Here is a 23,299-nt window from a genome sequence, read left to right as displayed (position 1 = left end):
GCAAACTCAGACACAGCTCAAGGTAACAGTTTCCCTTGAATTCATTCAGTTCCATGCTCAGATTACCTTTACAACTCTATATCGGTTCAGTTGCATGACATTCTTATATCATCCATACCTTCATGAAATAGCTCAGGAATGTGTCATGTTTTCAGAACTCAGTCATGCTTCAGTTATGCATGTTCAATATGATAACTCAGTATATCAGTACTTTCAGTCATGTAATCATGCTTAGTTGTGCATGTTAAGTATATATAAATTTTTTCTATTAGTATTCTCAGCTTAGTCAGCCTAATTCGAGGATGAATATTCCCAAAGGAGAGATAATGCAAGACCCCACAATATTCTAAGCATAACTAAGTTCGTTAAAGCTTGAAAAATGATCCCAGACATAGAAATTTCAGCCAAGTGTTTATACTTCGAATCAATTTTAGCCTTCATAAGTTGGCAATCCTATTTTACGAATCTTATGACCTTAAAATATAAATCCTTGGATTGAATCATGAACAGGTGGGTTAATAGGTCACTCCGAGTGAGTTTCAGATTTTTTAGACCTTATTTGAATCGAATTTAGGTGACCAAAATAGTGGGTCGACATAATATCGATGCATCGTGTCGCCCATCATGTCGACAAATATTTTTTTCCTTACTTTTAGTGCAATTCCATTAAACCAATGCGAACTTGACACGGAGTGTTGGTCATCATGTTGATGTCATTAACGCGATGTGTCGGTATACGCATCGCTGGGCATGTTTTTCAGTCATTAAGATCACTTGTACAGAGATATAATTGGGTAATTTTCCACCCATATTTAGCCCCCAAAACACGAGATCAAATCATACTTAGGGAAAAAACACTCACTTTCTCTAAAATTTCTCTTAAGAACTTACCTTAGGGATTTTGATTTCAAATTTAAACTTCAAGAACTCACTATCGATCTTCACGAATTCAAGCATCAAGATATGTTAGGTGTTAATCCAAGGGTTTTCTTTTACCCTTGGAGTTCAAGAACCTCTTTTAAAATACAAGTTGGCTTCTTTCATGAAATTCATGTTGAATGTGATTGTTTCATGACTATGGTGTAGTTGGGTTTGTAATCCATGATTAATTGTAAGTTTCTTGAGAAATAAATAGCATGTGTGTGTGTTGTTATATGGTTTTATGTTAAAAGCCCTTGAATTTGTTAGTTCAGAATTTTGATCATGATGCTTCCATGTTGTAGTATTGCCATGTGTATAAGTTATGCTCCGTAAGTGTTTGATGAATTGTTCATGTGAGCCGAGTAATGAAATCATATTAGCTAATATGTATACAAGTTCATGCCCTGCAAGTGTTTGCTAAAATGCCTCAATGAATGAATGGTGACAATGTGTCAAGCTATAATGCCTTCTAGATTGTGCTATGTTTTACAATTTATGTTATCGAATACTGGGGGTATATAATACAGGATAATATAGCTATTTACGTAGAATTACAATAGCTTCAGAATTGTCCAAGTGAAGTCATCCCCAGTAGTACTCAAACTGAAAATCGAACTCAGTACATCAGCCAGTTAATAGAACTTAGAGTATTCAGTTAGTTATAAAGACTCAGTGAACTTTGTCTAGTTCAGATAGACACCATGATTAGTAATAGTTCAATCAAGCCTAGTACATTCTAGAAATCAGTTCTGTGTCTTTTAAGTTGGGAGTAGGAATCGGTAACGAATGAACCCAAGGATGGGGAAATTCCTATTAGTAAAGGTTTTGACCCTTAGTAGCAATCCCTGTATTATAGAACTATGTAAACATCATAGGATAAAATGTCTTCTTGCTAGTCTATGGTTGATACATCTCATACGGGTTTTCCTACTTGCGAGGGTTGATAAAAGAACTTCCTGTTAGAGAGGGTTAACTCATAGCCATTGTTAGTATCCCTTGGCAAGGTGCTAACACACTTCAAACTGTGGTCACAGGTTGGACCCCAACTCATTCAGACTTGGGGTATGTCAGTTAGATGAACACTTCCACAAATTCAGTTTCAGACTCAGTATAAAACCTAAATTCAGTTTTAAAATCAGGACTGTCAAATACAATCACCCAACTCAGTACAAAACTCAGTTGAATTCTATAGAATCAGGACATTCAGAAATTATCACTCATTAAATAGTAATTCAGTATCAGTAAACTCAGATATCAGTCGTCTAGTTATCAGAATTCAGTACCCAGCATAAACATGATCTTAGTTACAGCATGTGTAGTTATGTGCATATCATTGCATAATCAGCATTTGCTATAGTTTCAGATATACATGTACTCTCATTCAGTTATATTTATTCTATTCAGTCAGTTATTGTTATGCAGATGAACCCATGCATTTAACCTTACCTCACTTAGTATACCAGTATATTCAAAGTACTAACGCATACTGTTCTTTTGAGCTATGATGTCTTATATCGTACATTCAGATGCATGGGCTCCTGATCACACTTAGTAGCCCAAACTATAAGCAGTTGACTTAGTGGTGAGTCCTCATAGTCCAAGGACAGAGTTTTTATTTTAGCATTTTTAATACATTTTCAGTACTTGGAGTTCGTTGGGGACTTGTTCCATCAACTTCACCTTCAGATAGTTAGAGGCTTTTGGACTAGAGTATTTATTACTGGTTCAGGAAAAATTGGTAGCAGAGCAACCAATTTCTTTGTTCTTATCACTGTAAGAATAGGGTATCTTATAGAGTCTTGCGGATGGACATGTATACCTTCATATCTACCGTATATAGGCTATAAGATATAATTTGTAAATTTCTCTTATTTCATTTTACATAATGCAGTTTTTTCCATATACTATGTTCTAAATTTAGTTTTACTCTTTTCTGCACTGATGGTGAGGATTAAATCCCATGAGTTTAGAGATGTTAAGACATTATTTAAAGAGAGAGCTTAGTCTAGAGGATGAGTTGCAAGTCGTGGATCATCCTGACATAGTAGACAGACACGGGGATCTTCCCCATCTAAAGTAGTACTAGAGGGTTGTCCCCCAAGACTCAAATTAAGCATGCTAGAGATATAAGGCCTACTCAAGGCCTACCGAGTTCTGCTACCCTAGTCTTTGAGGGGTTGTTGATTCATTTGCTGACTCATATGAAGGGTGCTCTTTTTAGTGCACCTGATATTTCTCTAGCTCAGAGTATTGTACCTCTATCTATTTTAGAGCCTACCAATGGGTTGCTCTGATTTTGAGCGTGTATCTCCAATGCTACTGATATCATCTTATTATACTCCACAGACTTTGAGTATTTTTCCTCCTTCTGTACTAGTATCAGAGATGGTATTTTGAGTTATTAAGTTCATCTTTCATCTATGTTACCCCCTCAGGTGGGATCTCAGCCATCCTAGTTCACTATATCTTCTATTATTGTGAGTACAATTATGTATTATAAGTATCATAAGAGGTTTAAGACATTCACTTACTTGGGTTTGCCCAAGTTCAGTGGTGCTATGAACTAGGATGCCTATGAGTTCTTGATTGATTGTATGAGAAGTTGCACAACCTTGGTTCACTTAAGTCACATGGGGTTGCTTACACTATTTACCTGTTGAGAGAGGCAACCAAGGATTAATAGAGGTCACTTGTTAGTTGCAGATCTCCTAGTTCTCCAGAGATGGGTTGGGATCAATTTATTGAGGCCTTTATGGATAGGCTTGTGTTTTTTAGTTTGAGAGGTTAGATGAGAGATGAGTTTGATCACTTGGAGAAGGGATCCATGATTTTTGGGGAGTATGAGGCACGTTTCTATGCCTTGTAACTATTCTTATGCCAGTATTGCCACCGTGTTCACAAAAATTCAAAAGTTTGTGAATGGATGGATGTTTTTTTTTAGCTTGCTAATACCCATATGGTAGTTTTATGGATGTCATTTAAGAGTATAGTGGATCATGATAAGATGTGTGAGTTTATTCTTTGAGCGTCATGGGGAGGTGCCATGAAGGAGCACTATTGAGGCGAGTTTAGAGGTTATACTCTTCGAGGAGGAGATTCTAGAGGATTTCATCAGTATCATGGTAGATCTCTGAGGATTTTATGGGTATCATGGTAGACCCATAAAAGAAGCTTTGTAGGGTATTGGTTATGGTTCTTCTATTTCAGCAGCTTTAAGTGGTCATCCTAGGTCAGCCGTACCTCTCCCTATTGAGTTAGGCTGCAGAATGTGCTTTATGTGTGATGAGGCTGGGAATTTTGCTAAGGATTATTCCCGTCCTATTTTTAGGCCTATTCATATATTGGTAGTGAGAGGTAGAGGTTCTACAAGAGTAGCATGAGGTAGAGCTAGTAGTGCCCGCAGTGGTAGTCGTGGACAATTTTATGCTATTACCGCCAGACCAGAGGCAGAGGATGTTGATGCTGTTATCACAAGTGACATCCCTATTTGTTTTAGACATGCGTCTATGTTACTTGATCTGGGGTTGAATTTCTCCTATGTGTATGCATATTTTTCTTTAGGTTTTCCCATGCCTATCCGTGTATCTACCCTTATAGAAGACTCTTTAGGGGTGAATCAAGTGTACCGAACTTGTGTTTTATCCTTTTTTTAGTGTGTAACTTGGATAGATCTAATCATCTTATATATGGTAGATTTTAATGTCGTTTTAGGTATGAATGAGTTAGCTCCTTATCATGCTATCCAAAACTATTATGCTAAGACTTTGACCTTAGTTTTGTCGGGTATGCCTAGGATTACTTGGAAGGGTGTGATTTATTGAGTCCTGAGAGAGTTATATCTTTCTTTCTAGTTTTTTGCTTGGTTGAGAGGGGATGTTTGTCTTATTTGACTCATATTCATGATAGTAGTGTTGCTTTACCACCTTTTATGGATTCTGTTCGTATTGTCTGAAAGTTCATGGATATTTTCCATATGGATTTGCCTACTATGCCTCTAGATTGTGATATTGAATTTTCCATTGATGTTAACCCAAGCACCAAGCCCAATTCTAATCCCCCTTATATGATGGCCCCAATAGAGTTGAACGAATTGAAAGATCAATTGCAGGAGTTATTATTAAGGGATTTGTCCAACCTAGTAGATCAACTTAGGGTGTGACTGTCTTGCTTGTGATGAAGAAGGATGGGTGTATGTGTATGTGTATTGATTATTAGTAGTTTAACAAGGTGACAGTAAGAATAATGTCATGACCTGGACTAGGGCTTGGCCATGATAGGTATCTCAAGTCCACCATACATCGGAGACTACCTCCTTAATCTAACCTAAAGAGCACAATAAGAATAATAATAACAATATGGAAACCAATTAAACGGTAATAAGAAAATAGATAGATGACACAAATAAAACTAAGAGTTCAAAACCATAACCAATCCACATCTGTCCATAAAAGTGACTAAAGCAAAGGAATATCTAAGTTGGGACATGCCCTCGACTATGACCAAAAACAATCCAAAAGTAGTGAATAAATAAATAAAGAATAATGAAATGATAAGGCCTTTTGAAAGATGGAGGCTCACTACTTCACAAAAACTCATTGAACATGCTAATCCACCTAACATTGCACCAGAACAACAAAAATATCTTTGGACCCAACATCATGAAATGATATAGCATCCTAGGATTGTTAGTGGGAAGAGAACTGGCATAAATCTCACAAAAAGTGATAAAATAATACCATGTCCTAAATTATTCAATACCACGTACACACGTTCATATCTATATATATAAAAGATTCCAGGATTAATTAAAGGTCATGAACATGAGAGTTTTAAAACCTTTAACCTAGACTGTTTAGCTTGATCCATCCTAAAGGAAACCATGGGCTATATGGTTTCAGCTCCCCCTACTGAAAGGGCCACAGTATGTGTTTGCCGCATGAACCAAGGAAAATCCAAGGGAAAACTAAATCCACCATGGGCAATAGCCATCCCAAATATTTATATATCAAGTTGGAGTCAACAACACGATCATATAGACCCCCAACAACGGCAAATATTATTTCCAGTGTTCGTCACCTCGGGACTTACACCTTTAGGATGAGCTACACTGCACCCTTTAATCCCAAATTTAAACTATTTGCACATAATTCCAATTATTAACCCACAGTTATTTATTAAGAAAGTTTCCACTTCGTATCATCATATACTTGCAAACCAAATTAAATATACCAAGACAATCCACACAATCCAAATTGACTCCCAAGTTGCATTTACATTCGAAACTGATGCCACTAAGTTCATCCAAATCTATTTACATAACCATTTATCCATTAGTGCAATGCATTGAGTTCAAAGCTATTTAAACCATGTAATTTTTGATAATTCAAATCAAATCCACAAAGTCAGTTGATGTTCATGCAATTCTAAGAAAAAAGTCATCCAATTTGGGGAAACCCATTTCCCCTATTCCAACCATTTAAATAATGTACCAATTCTATCCCAAAAAATTAATTTAAAGCATGAATAATCAATCCAAAATATAGGACAAGTAATTCAATCAGTAATAACCAAAACCCCTCAACCTAATTTAGAAACTAACAATTCGAATCTCATAAAAATCCATTAAATCAATGTCATAATATAAAATTAAAGTTTAGGGAAGAGAAACATGCCTAAAACACACAAGACTTTGAATTCAATTTGAAGTTTGGAGCTCGAATAATGAATTCTCTATGAAATCCTTAAGCTTTCTTGGTTTACGTGTTAGATAAGAGAATAAGAGTGTCCGATCTTTTTAACTAAAGGGTAAAAGGTCAATTTTATGTTTATAAGTCATGCAAAGGGTTAAAGGACCAAAAGCCCCTTACCACTATGTCAAAAAAATTGGATGAAATTTGCACCTTAGTGTGGCATACCATTATCATTGAGGTCAACCTCCATGCCATGCTGATATCACGAATGCTAACCTCTATTTCACGATGATATTGTGGAGGCACACTGCCTCATAGTTCCAAAATATGTTACCCTTTTCGAAAATTCCAAAACTTTTCTAAACCCTTTTAATACCCCTAGACATAACTCAAGTCAAACATTAACGTTACATACATAGGAGGGTCAAAAATAACATGATCAAAATTTGAAGGGTCTTAAAATAATTTCCTATTTCTCATATTAATGATTTATAGGATCAAGTTCAGGTTGCTTTTGTGTTTTTGAAGATTGATTTGGGGTCTGGGTATCACTAGTTGAGGATTAAAGCTTTAACTATTCTAAAGGCAGATTCTTAGATTCAGAACGATCATTATTTAACCTCGGTTATATTTTTCAGGTTGACCAATGCCAAACTATATTCATGGTGTTGATGAACCAGGTATTTCAATCATATCTTAATTTTTTTCATTCTATTTATTGATTATTACTTGGTTTACTCCAAGTTCGAGGCTGACCATAAGGAACATTTACAGATTATGCATCTGAGATTGAGGATGAGAATTTATATGCTAAGTTCTCCAACTATGAGTTTTAGTGTGAGTTTGTTTTTTTCTTGGGTTATGTGGTGACAAAGAATGGTATTATGGTTGATCTTACCATGAGTGCAGCAATTTAAAATTGGGCTAGGCCTACTTCTCCTATCAAGATTTATAGTTTTATTGGTTTAGCAGGTTACTATCGGCACTTTGTTGAGGATTTTCATCTATTGTGGCTCTATTGACCAAGTTTACTCAAAAGAAGATTTCCTTTCAGTGGTCAATGCTTGTGAGGTGAGCTTTCAAAAGCTTAAAGATTTGTTGACATCAGCTCCCATCTTTACTTTACCTAAGGAGGGCAAGGGTTTTAGCATCTTCTATGATGCTTTAGGTGTTAAGTTAGGTGTTGTGTTAATGTAGGAGAGTTAGGTGATCATGTATGATTCTTTTCAGTTAAAGCCCCATGAGAAGAATTTCTCTACCCATAACTTAAAGTTGTATGTGATTTTTTTTTCTTTTGAAGTTGTGGAGGCACTACTTGTATGCAGTCCATTATGAGATTTCTCAGATCATCATAGCATTCAATATTTCTTCACCTAATGAGATCCTAATATGAGGCAACATCATTGGGTTGAGTTGATTAAGGACTATGACTTACTATTCTCTATTATCTAGGCATGGCTAATGTGGTTGTGGATGGCTTGAGCTAAAAGTTGATTAGCATGGGTAGCTTTAGCCCTAAAGGTTTAGTCTTTTTCTAACCAGATGGTTAGGCTTGATATTTCAATATCTTAATATATTTTGGCATTTATAAAGGCTAGGTATTCCTTGATGGAGCAAATTCAGGCTCATTCATTTAATGATATTAGGTTGAGAGTAATTCGGGATAAGGTGTTGAGTGTAAAGGCTAAGAAAGTCTCACTTAATCCAAATGGTGTTTTGAAGATTGAAGGCTGATTTTGTGTACCAAGAGTGGGTTATTACAATATATTGATTTTGGGGGAGGCTCATTATTCTAGGTATTCCATCCATCTGGGAATGACTAAGATGTGTCATGATTTAAGACAACACTATGGGTTGGGTGGTATGAGGAAGGATATAGCAAATTTTTTTATCTCATTGCCTATGTTGGCAGTAGGTGAAGGTCGAGCATTTAAGGCTTGGTTGTTTTCTATAGAGGTTACTCATTCCTAAGTGGATATAAAAATGGATCACTATAGACTTTATGACTGGGTTGCCTCGTACTTCTCATGGTTTTGATAGTGTTTGGGTCGTCATGGATACAATGACCAAATCTACTTATTTTCTCGTATCAGATTTCTTTTAGTGTTGAGAGGTTGACCAATATCTAAATTCTTGAGAGAGTTTTGTCTTCATGGTATGCTAGTGTCTATCATCTCAAATAGAGGTTCAGTGTTCACATCTCACTTTTGAAAGACTTTTTAAGAGGAATTGGGTACTCGGGTTGATCTTAACATAAGTTTTCACCTCTAAACAAATGGCCAATCCAAGCAGACTATTTAGGTTTTTGAGGATATGCTCGACGCTTGTATTATAGAATGTGGAGGTTAGTGGAAACAACATCTATCTTTGTTAGAGTTTGCGTATAATAATAGCTACCATTCCAGTACTAAGATGGCTCCTTTCGATGCTTTATATGGTAGGTGTTATAGTTTTCTAGCTAATTGTTTGAGCTTTTTGAGATTATATCGTGTGGTATGAACTTGCTTCATGAGTTATGGGATAGAGTTTGGGTCATTCAAGATAGATTTCAAGTGACCTAGAGTAGGCAGAAGTGTTATGCGTACTGTAGGCTTTCTGCCTTTAGATTTGGTGTTAGTGATAGTGTCTTCCTTAGTGTGTCACCCATGAAGGGCATGATGTGGTTTGGAAAAAGGGTCAAGCTTTGTCATAGATATCTTATTCTATTTGATATTTATTGTACTATTGAGAACTGGCTTATGAGTGAGCATTACCCCTAGATTTATAAGTGTTTCATCTAGTTTTTCATATTTTTATGTTTTAGCGTTACATTCTAGTTGAGTGTTATGTCATTTGTGGGGATTCAATGCAGTTAAATGAGAGGTTGTCTTTCTATGATGAGCCCGTCTCCATTCTAGCCAGGAATATTAGACAGTTGCATTTTAGAGAAATTCTAGTGATTAAGGTTCAGTAGAGACATCAACCTATAAATGAGTCTACTTGGGAGTTCGAGTCCAATATGTGTGGTAGTTATCCCCAACTTTTCACTAATTCAGGTATTTCCCTTGCCTTTAGTTCGCGGACGAACTATATTCTTAGTAATGGATGATGTAATAACCTAATTTTTTGGTGATTTTTTTTGTAATTAGACCATTTTACATCTCTTTGTGGTTGATTTGTGGTATTTTTAAATGTGATGATGATTGGCATGGTTCCTAATGCATTTCGGTCTTATTTATGAAAAATTGTGGTTTTTGGTAGTTAAAAAAGCTTTATAGTTGACCTCAGTTGACATTTATTATTCTGTGTGATGGATGAAAAACAAATAGTGAAATTAAATCCAGGATGTTGGATTTAGGTTGGTGACATGGATTGTGTGGTTTTATGGCTTTTGTAACTCATTTTGACCCTTGGTTCAAAAAGTTTTGAAAATGGATTTTTGGGATCAATTTTGTGAAAACAACATTTTATTTGAATATTTGATGGTTCCATTGAGTTTGGAGCATCAAATTTGATAGGGTAGCATAATTTATTGGCATTCTCAGAATTCTGATTGAATCCCAAGGGGCCTGCAGAGACTTGAAATTTTCCATGTTTCCAGCTGATGCACCACTTAGTTGTTGTATCTGCTTAAGGAGCCAGCTGGTTGCTTAAGTGACCTGAATTACACAAGCCAGTGTCTCTTAAGCAGCGTTTAATTTGCTTAAGCGAGTGTCTCTACCTTGATCCGCTTAAGCGACATACGCAACCTTGGTAAGTGTCTCTTAGGCAGTACTTGGTTTCTTAAAATGTCCACTTAAATGGCCTAGTGTCCGCTTAAGTAATGCCTAGGTGATATATATACTCTTTTACTTGATTTTTACCATTTTTAACTCTTAGAGCTTGGGTTTTTGAGTTTTTAGGTGGTTTCTTTCATTTTGAATCTTGGCTAAGCTCCAAATCCCTATTTCAATTATTTTTCTTCTGTTCTTGTAATTTAAATATTGTTAGAACTCGATTTCAAAAGTGAAATTTGGGAATTTTGCAATAAAGGCCTAAATTAGTAATTCTTTGATTAAACTACAATTTCAAGCCATTTTTACTTGGGTTTTCTACTATGGATTCCTTTAATCATGGGTAAGTTGTTTTTGAACTAAAATTCCAATTTTACCTTTTTTTTAAAACCCATTTATGGGTCCGTTTTGACCTTGACCTAGAAATAGGTAATATGGGTATCTTTGTATTTCTTTTATGTGTAGATTCAATATTTATATATTTTAGTTGATTTGAAGTCTTTTTGGGTGGGAAACACTTTATAATGAGGGCTTTCAGACCCTATTTTCTTCATTCGAGGTAGGTTATGGCTTAACTTTTTTCAAATTAGGCTGAGTAGTTAATATTGATATAAAATCATGTTATGGGTGTGGGAACTAATCGTGGAAATGGCTTTTTTATTATTTTATGCCCGTGTGGGGGTCCTATGTTGTTTTTATTTGGTGGTGTTGAGACATTATTTGCTTTGTACGACCGTATGGGGTCTTACATGATGATTCTATCCTGGTATTTACGTAATTGGTTGTACTCTTCTTGGTGGAAAAATATCTAAGTTGGTATTTGTGTTGTATTAAATATCATATTATTTTATATCTTAATCTATTGGTTTATAGACTATATTGGATCATGGATGAGTGGCATATTGAGTGGATTTATGGCTTACATTGTTTGTATATTGGTTAGCTTTGGTAATTCTCATTCTGGTTGGTTGTGAGCATTATATCCACCTATCATAAACATTCATGAAACATTGGTAACACCGTGGAAATACTATTTTTTCTTACAAAAAATACGACATCTTTAAAAACCCTCTACTGATGTATGTGCTGGAGAAGAGTTATAGATATTGATAGGTTTTGCATATTAAATTGTATATGGGTTGCTGAACCCCCTCTAGGTCCTACCTGGGAGTAGAGCTCGGTAGATGTATATAGAGATTGTGTAGAAACCTCTTGCATCACATCATCATGATAATCTTCATTGTAATTCATATATTGTGTAAATTCTGTGTTGTATTCTTTCCATGATGTGATATCTATTTATTTGTGTCTCTTTCCTATTTTTATATTGGTATATGTGCATATTGTAAAGCTTTTAGTGGAGATGGTGGAGGCTACTTTTGGGACATTTTTTGATTGCAGGTGATGTGCCCATAGTGTGTATTTTATATACTTTATTTTCTACTTTGCTCGATCGGTCTATAATACCTATTGAGTACAAGTGGACCATACTTATCTCTACTATGCCCTTTCGGTGCAGATCCATGTATGAGTGCGTTGTACAGTAGCTAATTCGGGAAGTGATTAGAGTATTTTGAGGTAGCGGTCGGTCTATGTTTTCTAAAGTTGATATACTAACTTCTCTTGTTTAGTTTCTATCTTTTTTTTTGTATTTATGAGACATATTACGTTCTTTTTGTAATATCAGTAGTAGATTTGGCTTCGAGATGCATTTAGTGGTTCTTAGACTGTGACACCTTATTTTGGGAGATTTATGGATCGTTGTTATTTATTTTTCTGTTATTATTGTATATGCTTTAATCTAGAAACCTTTCCCTGGGTTTGGGTGTTGTTTTTCCCTTTTTATATCAGTTTGGGTGATAGGATTACTTACAAGTCTTGTCGTTACCAGTGCCATCATGATGCTTGGCTTTTGGGTCATGATAATATTTAACATTATCAACAGAGCTAGCGTATACCATGGGACATTGCAGATAAGGCGGAACAGGTAATAAAGATCATGAGCTTTCTTGAATCTTCTATATCACACATTTATAAGAGAAGGCAATGCTCTTGCAGACTACTTAGCAAACACAACTATAGACTTAGATGAAATGGAATCATACAAAAATTTTCAAAAAATTCCGATAACTTGAAGAAAGATCATTAACATAGACAAAACACAAGTCTTAGTGATGTGTCATGGTTTCATGGAACTTTTGATGCTTAAAACCAGGGAATTATGCATGTACTTAGGTCCTTTTGTTAGATATGATGTTACTTTGTGTTTGTTTTATAGGAAAATAGAGTCGGAAATGAGTAGAATGGGAAAAGGAAGAAAAAGCTCTAACATAGTAGTCTTTTTACTGGACAACGAGCCATTGGGTGACACTACGACTCGTCGTCCAAGTCGTCTCTTGACCATTGAGAGAATAGAAGAAAAAGAATGAAGTCAACATTAACCACAACACTAAGGTTAGACTACTAGGCATAGGTTGAGTCATTTTGAGAAAAAGAGGAGCAAAGTCCTGAAAGAGTGCATGTTTGATAAAAATGGAAACGACATTATTGATGAGTTATAGTGTCAGCTACGACTCATAGTGACTCTCGTTCTGATCATATGTTGTTAAGAATTTGAAGTTGAAAATCTTGTTGGATACCCTATGATTAAGACAATTACTCATCTATTGACCTGACGAATCATCACTAGTTGCATGGAAGCCCAAGAAATTACGCTGACAATGAGTCGTCGTCAAACCAAATGACTCGTTGTCTGAGGCTTAATGTTTCTCCAACTACACCTCTAATTGAAGGATAAAGCAGTTGATGTCAAAACATAGTATCCCAAATATGTTGGGGTCAATCCTACAAGGAATAGAAAATCTTGCTTGAACTTGTTGAACTCACCAAGCAGTACAGAAAGTAAATGGGGGATTTTCTGAAATAGTAGAATGTAAAAAGAATTAGATGTTTTTAGTTGTAACCAATCTAAGATGAACACTAGGCATATATTCCTCCTGGCTACTTGCTCCGGAGATCTATCATGCACTGTCAAACTATTTCGATATCCTGCATGCAGAATCTAATGTGTTATGTACCATCAACTGTCTTGTGGACTGATTGATGGATTTCATCCTTTACTATTTGATTCTTAGGGTGTCTCTTTACTAACCCTTATTCCAGATCCCAATTAACTATCACCTTTTGAGTCTCAAGTTATTAGAAGAAAAATAATCATCTTACGTGGATGATGCTGATTAGCCCAGATCGACAATTAATCTCCAAATTACTGTTGTGATCTACTTTTCCTACTTCTACCTCTCTTGAGAAGCAAGTAGTGAATAGAGGTGGGATCTTAACATTGACCACCACTAAAAAATCAATAACAACAAGGAAAAGCCAATACATGTAGGAATTTTTATCTAGAAGGACTTTGCTCTTCCTTTACTTTGTTATCCACTAGGGTTCCCACAACGCTAGATAAGGGAGTGAGTTGCTCATAGTTATAAGACAACTCATGGAATTCACAGAGAAAATTACAAATCAATCTCTCAATAATGAAATAAGAAATCCTAAAGTCGTATATTGAACAACAAACCAAAAAAAAGAACACAAGAGTATATGGTGTTTAACTTAGCCCCAAAGGGCATAAACTAGCCTCCAAGGGCCTATCTCTAAATCTCCCTTACTAAACAAAGTCTAAAGGGTATTTATAGATTACAATAAATCCTAGATATCAAATCCTAAATAAAATAGGTAAAATCGACTAAACGTTAATAATGACTAAAATCATTATAGGAGTTTTTGTAGGTTACATAGAAACCCTAGGAAACAATTTCAGAACGATTCGAATAAACTAAAGTGGATGATCACTTACTAAGGTCACCCATGTACTGTAGATACTAACTACGGACCGTAGTTTTCCTTGGAAGTGACCTGACCTCTAAAAGTTATGAAAACGCTTTGGACTTCATGGTTCTACAACCTACTTTGAATCCTACGGACAGTAGGTAGAACCTATAGGCCATATGTGCCCTTAGTAATTGTTAGGGTCTTCTTTTACATGCTCCTGAGCCTCCGAACTTCAAGTTTTGACCAACTTGGGTACCAACTTAAGTAAGTGACACCTACTCCTAGTAAGGTCCTCGGTAAGTAGCCCAAAACTTCAACTTTTCATCTTTTTCTTACGTTTAGTATCCTAAACCTAGTTTCCTGCAAAATCACTCCAAAAATACATCATATCCTACAAAATAGCCTTAAGTAAATGTATATTATCCAAGTTTAAGCATCTTTTTGTGAATCCATAGTACATCAATACCGTTATCTTAGAACGTTGCATGCCCTCATACAGCAAAAACACAACAAAAGATATGGCAATGCTTTACCAAGAGAAACCTAAGACATCTATAGAAGCCAATCATCAAATTTATCTCAAAGCACCGTGCCCTCTCTAAGTTCAACACTTCAAAACCAATTGTTTGTATATATGACACATAATAATATGACACAAGGAAATCAAGCTATGACATTACATTAGCAACAGACATCCATGCATATATACAAGTTACATTTACACAAACAAGTACACAACTAGCAATATAACCCATGTTCCCTAGCATCAAAGAAGTCCCAACAACTCATATAAAATCATACATTTTAATGCAGGGACTGTCAAGAAACACTCGTACTCAGAAAGAATATCCAATCAATGCACATCAAATACCACAGGCTTGCCCTTATTTCTTTACCTATGCTTTGAGACAGTCAAGCTAGGATCACTTATTCGATTTTATACGATTTTTAATATAGGCTTGGGGGATGTTATGTTACATATATAGATATTTTAGAGTGACTAATCCTCCTTGTAACTACTTACTTTGGGTTCGACTTAGTAACCAACTATTTTTTTTATTCCACGCTTATTTCTCCCTTTCTATCTTATTGCACATCCATATTGGGTGTGGTTCCTTATTAAATTTTTTCATAATATTTTTTTTATTTTTTTATTTATTTTTTTCAAATATTTCTACCACACCCAACCCTATCTTTTTTATTTTATTTTACCATTACTCGTACGCACTTTACATTACACACCTCTATGATAGCCACCCTCAACTTAGGCTATTTTCCTGAGTTGAGGTGCACAATGTCCAAGAAGGAATAGGGCCAAAATAGATTCATTGTAATATAAATGAGAAGGTGAAAGGTAAAAATAATGAAATAGGCTATACATGCACAAAATCAGGATCAAGGGATACTATTTTACATTAGGATGATCATTTGGGATAAAAGTTGACTAAGTTAAAAAATGACCTATGATCCTTTCCTAAACAACTATCCTATAACATAGGCAAGACTAACAGAGCAATTTCTGGATCCAGCACACAAAGAAAACTAAGTAACATCTCACACACACATGGCACAAGCTTACATTAAAGCTACTATCTATCCGGTTCATGCAATTTTTAGCAATGATTATCATGTCCATAATCCTAATGCCATAACAAGATTCACAATAGTCACATAAATACACATCACATAGTTCAAAACTTAAATGTTGGAGGGGTATCATTTTTCATAAAAATCAACAACACCATTTCAATTGCCTAGATACTCCATTTTCTCCCAGTTAAATACAAAACAACACGGAACAAAACAAAATACTCCTAAACATGCCGGCTCTACTAGGAAAAAAACTCTAGGGAAAAGAGGCACGACAACAAAAAACCCAAGAGGACATCAAGACCCACAAGCAGCCCTACCCTTAACTTATAATCATGAATTATCGACAATGTATCAAACAACTACAAAACAAGAGAGTAAAGCATATACTTGTGGCACTAAAGGTGCAAAGATCTGACGTCAATCACAATAACACCTACAAAAATACAATATCTTGGGTTGCCTCCTAAGAATCACATATTTTAATATCATTGCATGATGTGTCTATGTTGGTAACTTAGACTTCACTAACAAAGCCCATGGGTACCTTGATTACTCAAACTTTATCAATGTAGCCAAAGAGTTGGCTTCCAATTTTCTCTTTCCACTTTGAATTTATAAATTTTACCCCTAATTGTTTTTATAATTTCCCATTATGCTCATGGGGTGGAGGCACAAAAATAAAGGACCCAAGAAATAGATGTGGCATATTGTACTTCTTGTCCCTTACGTGAGGAATATAATTATTTGATTTAGGCTCAACACATTCAAGAACATTGACATATGTTTTATCCTTCTTGCACTCTTTTTTAGGATCAGATGGCTCGATCAAGATGTGACTATCCAAACACAATGTGGAAAAATAATTCAAATAAGGTCCAACACGCCCCAACTCAGGAATTTTAGTTTTATTTATATTCCCACATAAATCTAGTATGCTCTCTTTAAGAGTGACACTATCCATAAGAGTATAAGAAATTTTAGACTCCTTAAGTTTTAGCTTCTCAAGTTGGCTTCTCAAAAAGTTTTCAGTCTTACAACACCTATAACTAAGTTGGTGGGAATTATTGACACCAATTTTGCATCCAAATCTACTTGTAAGTGTTAAATATCCAAGCCAAACCTATCAACCTTTTAAATAATCTTATGATTTCTGTTTGCAATGTGTGTCAATATTTCTACTAGGCTATCCTTGTGCTCACATATTACATCTGCCAATCTCCTGTAATACCGCACCATATAAAAGGATAACAATCAAAAATAAAGAAGTCTTCATCACTCCATACTTTCTTTGGCCAAGTTTTCATATCAAAAAAAGTAGGCATACACTAGAAAATGCTTGAAGAATAGAAAAGAAAAGCCTGACAACTTTAACAATTCCACTAAGTCAATCTACAATTGTATTCCCTAGTAACGGTGCCAAAATTTTGATGTCTCTCAAACTACACCTCCAATTGAAGGATAAAACAATCGATGTCACTATATAGTAACCCGACTAGGTTGGAGTCGATCCCCTTATGAATATGTCAAAAATCTTGCTTGAACTTGTTGAACTCACAAGGCAGTACAGTAAGTAAATAAGGGATTTGCTATAATAGTAAAAAGTAAAAAAATAGATATTTTTTGTTGTAATAAATCTAACACGAATACTAGGCGTGTGTTCTCCCGGCATTTAACTCCATAGATTTATCATGAACTGTCAAACTATTTCGATACCTTGCATGCAAAATCTAATAAGCTATATACCATTAACTATCTTGTGAGCTCATTGGCGAATTTCACCCTTTAGGTTTTCAGTCTCAGGGTATCGCTTTTCTAACCCTTATCCTATATCCCAGTTAACTATCACCTTTTATGTCTCAAGTTATTAGACTAAAGATAATCATCTTATGCGGATGATGCTGATTAGCTTATCTCAGCAATTAATCTCCAAATTACTGTTGTGTTCTTTTTTTCCTACTCTCTACATCTCTTGTGAAACAACTAGTGAATACACACAAGATCTTAATGTTGGACACTGCTAAGAAATCAATAAGAATAAAAAACCCAATAAATTCAAGAATCTTTATCTTGAATGACTTGACATTTTCTCTACTTCGTTAATTCGCTAGGGTTCCCACAACCTATGCTAAGAGAGTTAGCCACTCATAGTTGCAAGACAATTTATGGAATTCATAGAGAAACTTACAAAATCAATCTTACAATAATGAAAGAAAAAATCCCAAGTCTTCATTTGAATAACAAACCAAAAACAAGAACACAAGAGTATATGGTGTGTAACTTATCCCCAAAGGCCATAAACTATTATTTCAGGTCCTATCTCTAAATCTCCCCTAGTAAATAAAGTCTAAAAGGTATTTATAGATTATAAGAAACCCTAGAAATTAAATCTTAAATAAAATATGAAAACTTGACCAAAAAGATATAATAATGACTAAGAATATCATAGGAGTGTATCTAGGTTACATAGAAACCCTAGGAAATGATTTGGAAATGATCCAACAAAATTAAAGTTGATGACCACTTACTTAGGTCATCTATGGACTGTAGCTACTACCTATGGACCATAGGTGGTCCTTGATAAGTTCCCTGACCTCCAAAAGTGCTGAAAACTCTCTGGAATTCATGGTTCTACAACCTACTCTAACACCTATGGACAGTAGGTGGCTCTTACAGGCCATAGGTACGGGTCGTAGGTGCCCTTACTAAGTTTTAGGGTCTTCTTTTTCCTACTCTTCAGCCTATTGACTTCAAGTTCTGACACATACTTTGGCACCTACTTTAGTAAGTGGCACCTACTCCTAGTAAGTCCCTCAATAAGTAGGCCAAAACTTTCACTTTTCATCTTTTTCTTCCGTTTAGTATCCAAAACCTAGGTTCTTCCAAAAATCACTCCTAAACACATAAAATCCAATACATAGACTTAAGTACATACATATTTTCCAAGTTTAGGCATAGTAAATGCTATGAATTCATAGGACATTAAGGCATTGTTCTAGCAACCTTTGTTAACCTCTTTTACATAGGAAAACCATGATTGTCTCTTATTAATTTCATCCTAAATTGTATAGGAATTGTCACTACTACTACTATTATTACAAAACCCCCCATTTACCTTCTACACTTTTCTTCAATATTTCTAAGTTATTGATAGATATTTATCCTATTCTCTATAGGTTTGACCCCAACCTTTATTGGGTTCTATGTTTGACAAGCGACCATATTATACTTTTTAGGAAGGTATAATTTGGGAGACATCAAATTTTGGCACCTTTGCTGGGGAATATTGTTATTGATTGGTTGATTGAGGTTGTTGGTTTTTTGTTTTTTGCAGTTTTTAGGGAAAATGCCAGTGTATGTGCAACACTAGGATTTAAGGTAATCCCTTGATCATTTTTATCATGAGATTAAATTGACCTTAGGAAAAAATCATAAGTTGGAAGAGTATGAGCATGGAACCCGTCACGAGGGACTTTAGGATGATCCAGATACATTAAATCAACAACCTTCGATTGGTGTTCTTAAAACTTCTGAGGACACTACTAACTTATTGTTAGCTGAAGAGAATGTGAGGTTAGCACTAGCCTAACATGCTGAAAAAAGTGTTAGGCAGGAGGTAGCAAATCGTTGAACAACACTTGACAAGGACAAACTTAGAAGAGATAGAGTTTAACGACACACTTCTATTATTTTCTAGTGTTTGATGATCTAAAAGAAGATTTGAGGTATGATGAACCAATTGATATAGGAACTATCATTCCTACAGAGTTGCCCCAAGGAATGAAATTTGACATTACACGTGCAATGATTCGGCTGCTTAATCAAAAGGGTGAATTTTTTGATTTGCCGATTGATTATTCAAACATCCATATTATGAAATTTGTAAAAAGTTGTATTTCGTATAATCTACCTGGAGTGATTCAGGAAGCTTTGAGACTTAGGTTGTTCCCATTCTCTCTTACTGATAAAGCGACATTATGGTTAGGAAAACTACCTTGTGGGTCCATTGCCACTTGGAATAAGTTGCAGACATAATTCTAGGATAGATTCTTCCTGCCTTCTATAATGCTAATGTTGAAGGATAAGATTTACAATTTTAGGCAATTGCATTTAAAGGCTCTATATGAGACTTGCTTTAGATTCAAGAAAAAATTGAAAAAAGTGCCCAATCATAGAATTTTAAGGTGGAATTTGCTCGAGATATTCTATAAAACCCTGAATAGAAACACCAAAGTTATTGTTCATACTATTACTATGGGGATTGCATGAGTCTTCATTAGAAGCAAGTTGCAGAAATTTTTAATTGGAGATCAACTAAGGATGGCATACTCGGGAGGAAGATAGGGGAGTCAACACTTATGCTATTGGTTCTTCCAGTGAGAAGAGAGCTATAGATGAGAGAGTGGATCAATATGTAGCATAGTCAAGGACTAATATTGGGTTACTTACAAAGTAGTTTGCAACTATGGGAGCAGAAAAGGTGAATGCAGTAGGCACACAAGGTAAATCCTTTAGACATGATGAGTCTAACCCTGAGTAGGAAGTAAAGTATTTAGATATAGACATGGTAGGTTTTCATCCAATATAGAAGGGTCCAATCAAGCACTTAGAACTGGGTAATGGAATAAAGGTTGAAGCTATTATAGGTACATGTATAGAGATAGAAGTAGAGAGAGTGATGGTGACTTATGGAGAAAGGATGCAGTGCGCATGTTCCATTGGGGAATGGTGATGCTAATTTGAGGATGGACGCATTGCTTGCAAAGTAGGTTAAGGGTTTAAAGAGCCAAGAGAGTTGCCTTAAGTATATTAAGGCAGATATTTTAGGATTGAGCCAAAAAGTAGAATTACATGACACTGCAATTAAGCATCTCGAGAAGCAGTTTGGTCAGATGTCAACTACTTTGTATCAACGTCAATCAAGAACTCTTTTAAGAAATACCATTTAAAACCCTAAAATGATAGTTATTTCCTAGCCATCACCACTCAAAGTGGTATAGATACTATTGATCTACCTTTGTATATAGATGATGAGGTAAGGAATGATACTATTGAGGTCAATAATGCACCCAAAACTAAAATTAAGAAGCTGGTAACAAATAGTGAGACGTCATAAAAATTGACATGTGTAGAGAAATAAGTTGTGAATGATAAGGGTAAGGGTAAGGAGGTTGAACCAATCTTGAAACTATTCCACGACCTCCTTAAATATTTTCTTAAAGGTTTAAAAAGAGAAAGAAATATGGGAAATACCATAAATTCATGCCAATGTTGAAGGAATTCTCTATGAATATCCCTCTTTTAGAAGCTTTGAAGCAGATGCCCAATTATGCAAAGTTTATAAAGGATTTTGTTACCAAGATGTGAATGGTAAGTTTTGATCCTGCTGATAATATGCACCGCTGCAGTGCTATTGCTTCCAGATTTGTGGTTGAGAAGAAAAAAAATTCCAGAGCTTTCACTATTTCTTACACTATAAGGTCCTTGAATTTTACATGGGCATTATGTGACTTGGGAGCTAGTATTAATATGACGTCATTAGTTGTGTACAAGTAGTTAGGGTTGGGGTCACCTAAGCTGACATCCATGAGACAGTTGATGGTTGATCATACTATGAAGAAGTCGATTGGTATAATATATGATTTATTGGTAAAGGTATCTTCTTTATATTCCCATTTAATTTTGTTATTATTTACTGTGAGGTAGATTTTGATGTCCCTATTATCTTGGGATGGTCTTTCCTATCCACGGGTAGGGCATTGATTGACATAAAGGTGGGGTACATAAAATTTAGGCTCAATGATGAATATGCTATTTTAAATATGTGTTAGTCGATGCGACAAGGAAATATATGCGGGTAGTATCTGTCATAGACACTATAGATGAAGATGCATTGATTTCTCTCATTGAGAAGAGAATTAGGGTAGAGTCATTAGCGGTAGTGATCATGAATATTGATAGCGATGATATTGATGAGTATGATAAGAGGTTGAGCACTTTTATTGGCAAAGGTTCTTATTCCTATGCATTAAAGAAGTTTGATCTTCACTTGATGAATAGAGAGACCCCACCAGCTCGGCCACCTAACAGTGAGCCACTAATCTTAGAATTAAATACCCTTCCTTCTCACTTGCATAATGAACTCTTGGGGGCTAACAGTATCTTGTCAATTATTATTGTTGTAGATTTAGTGGATACATAGGTTGAGGACTTAATTTTAATTTTGTAGAAGTTTAAATGGTCCATTGGTTGGACTATTGTAGACATTATCAGGGTTTTAACTGAAATTATCATTTATAAGATTTAACTGGAACCGGAGTGTGTGCCTAGCACTGAGATCAGCGTCATAAAAAAATCCACCGATGCAAGCGGTAGTGAAGAAGGAGATCATTAAGTAGTTAGATGTAGGTGTGCTTTACTATATTACCGACCACAAATAGTTGATCCCAATTTAGTGTGTGCCAATAAAGGGTTGGATCACTTTGGTCCCTGTTGCAGCCAAGCACACACGCAACTGTACGTGGCCTAACTGGAAATTGCCTCTAGACGTCTATGTTCTTCTAAGTGTTTCTCCTTCTGTCCATTGAATTTTGGTGTTGTTTTCCTTTGGTTTCCAGCTTGTATTTCATCAATATCACCATAAATAACTCACCAAGCATCCTAAATGGCATAATACCATATATTATATCTCAAAACAACACCATATTCACTACGATTTACTAAAAACTTGAGCTAAGACTAGGCTTGCCCACAATGATCTATAACTTATAATTTTGACTCTTTGCTCGATACAATTGAACTTTGTACATTATAAGCAAGTTTTTACACATATAATTACGCATTAATAATCTTATAAACTCATTCAATACATTAGAATCCACCACGATAGACTAGAACAACACCTATCTCAACCTAGTAAACTAGTCTTCTCTATTGAACTCTAAATGATCCAATTATGTACAAACTTAATTGAAAACACCTTTACTTATTGTAATTTAGTACTTAAGCACTTAGATACTTATTTATATCCTTATTAACACTTACATCACTCAAGAAATCCTCAAAACGAGGTGGAATGATCTATGAAAGCAACACTAAACTTCATAAATACACCAAATATCACAACCCCATACTTAAAACTTTGTTCGTCCTCGAACAACTCTTTATTCTAAGCATCATAAGATGAGGAGACTCACCACTTCTACTACATGTAAGAAAGTCAAGCTAGTACTGTAATGACTACACGGAAAGCAAGTTTCTACTCTAAGCATTTTACATACACAATTGAAAGCTCAAGAATGCTACTTCAAAATACCCTAGCCTCAAGAATTTACTCACCAAGTTGGCAAACTCATACATGTTATTAAATCAAAGAAATCATTCAATTCACCCAGCTGTCATTAAACATGTGCCCTCACAAGAAGAGAGTTACCCATACTCACTCACAATAATGCAATATATAACACAAAGGGTACAAGAATCAACTTTCGCTCACTCTTACAAGGAATTCACAAG

This window comes from Capsicum annuum, chromosome 11 (assembly GCF_002878395.1).
Source record: "Capsicum annuum cultivar UCD-10X-F1 chromosome 11, UCD10Xv1.1, whole genome shotgun sequence".
Taxonomy (NCBI): domain Eukaryota; kingdom Viridiplantae; phylum Streptophyta; class Magnoliopsida; order Solanales; family Solanaceae; genus Capsicum; species Capsicum annuum.
This window is presented reverse-complemented; position numbering follows the sequence as displayed.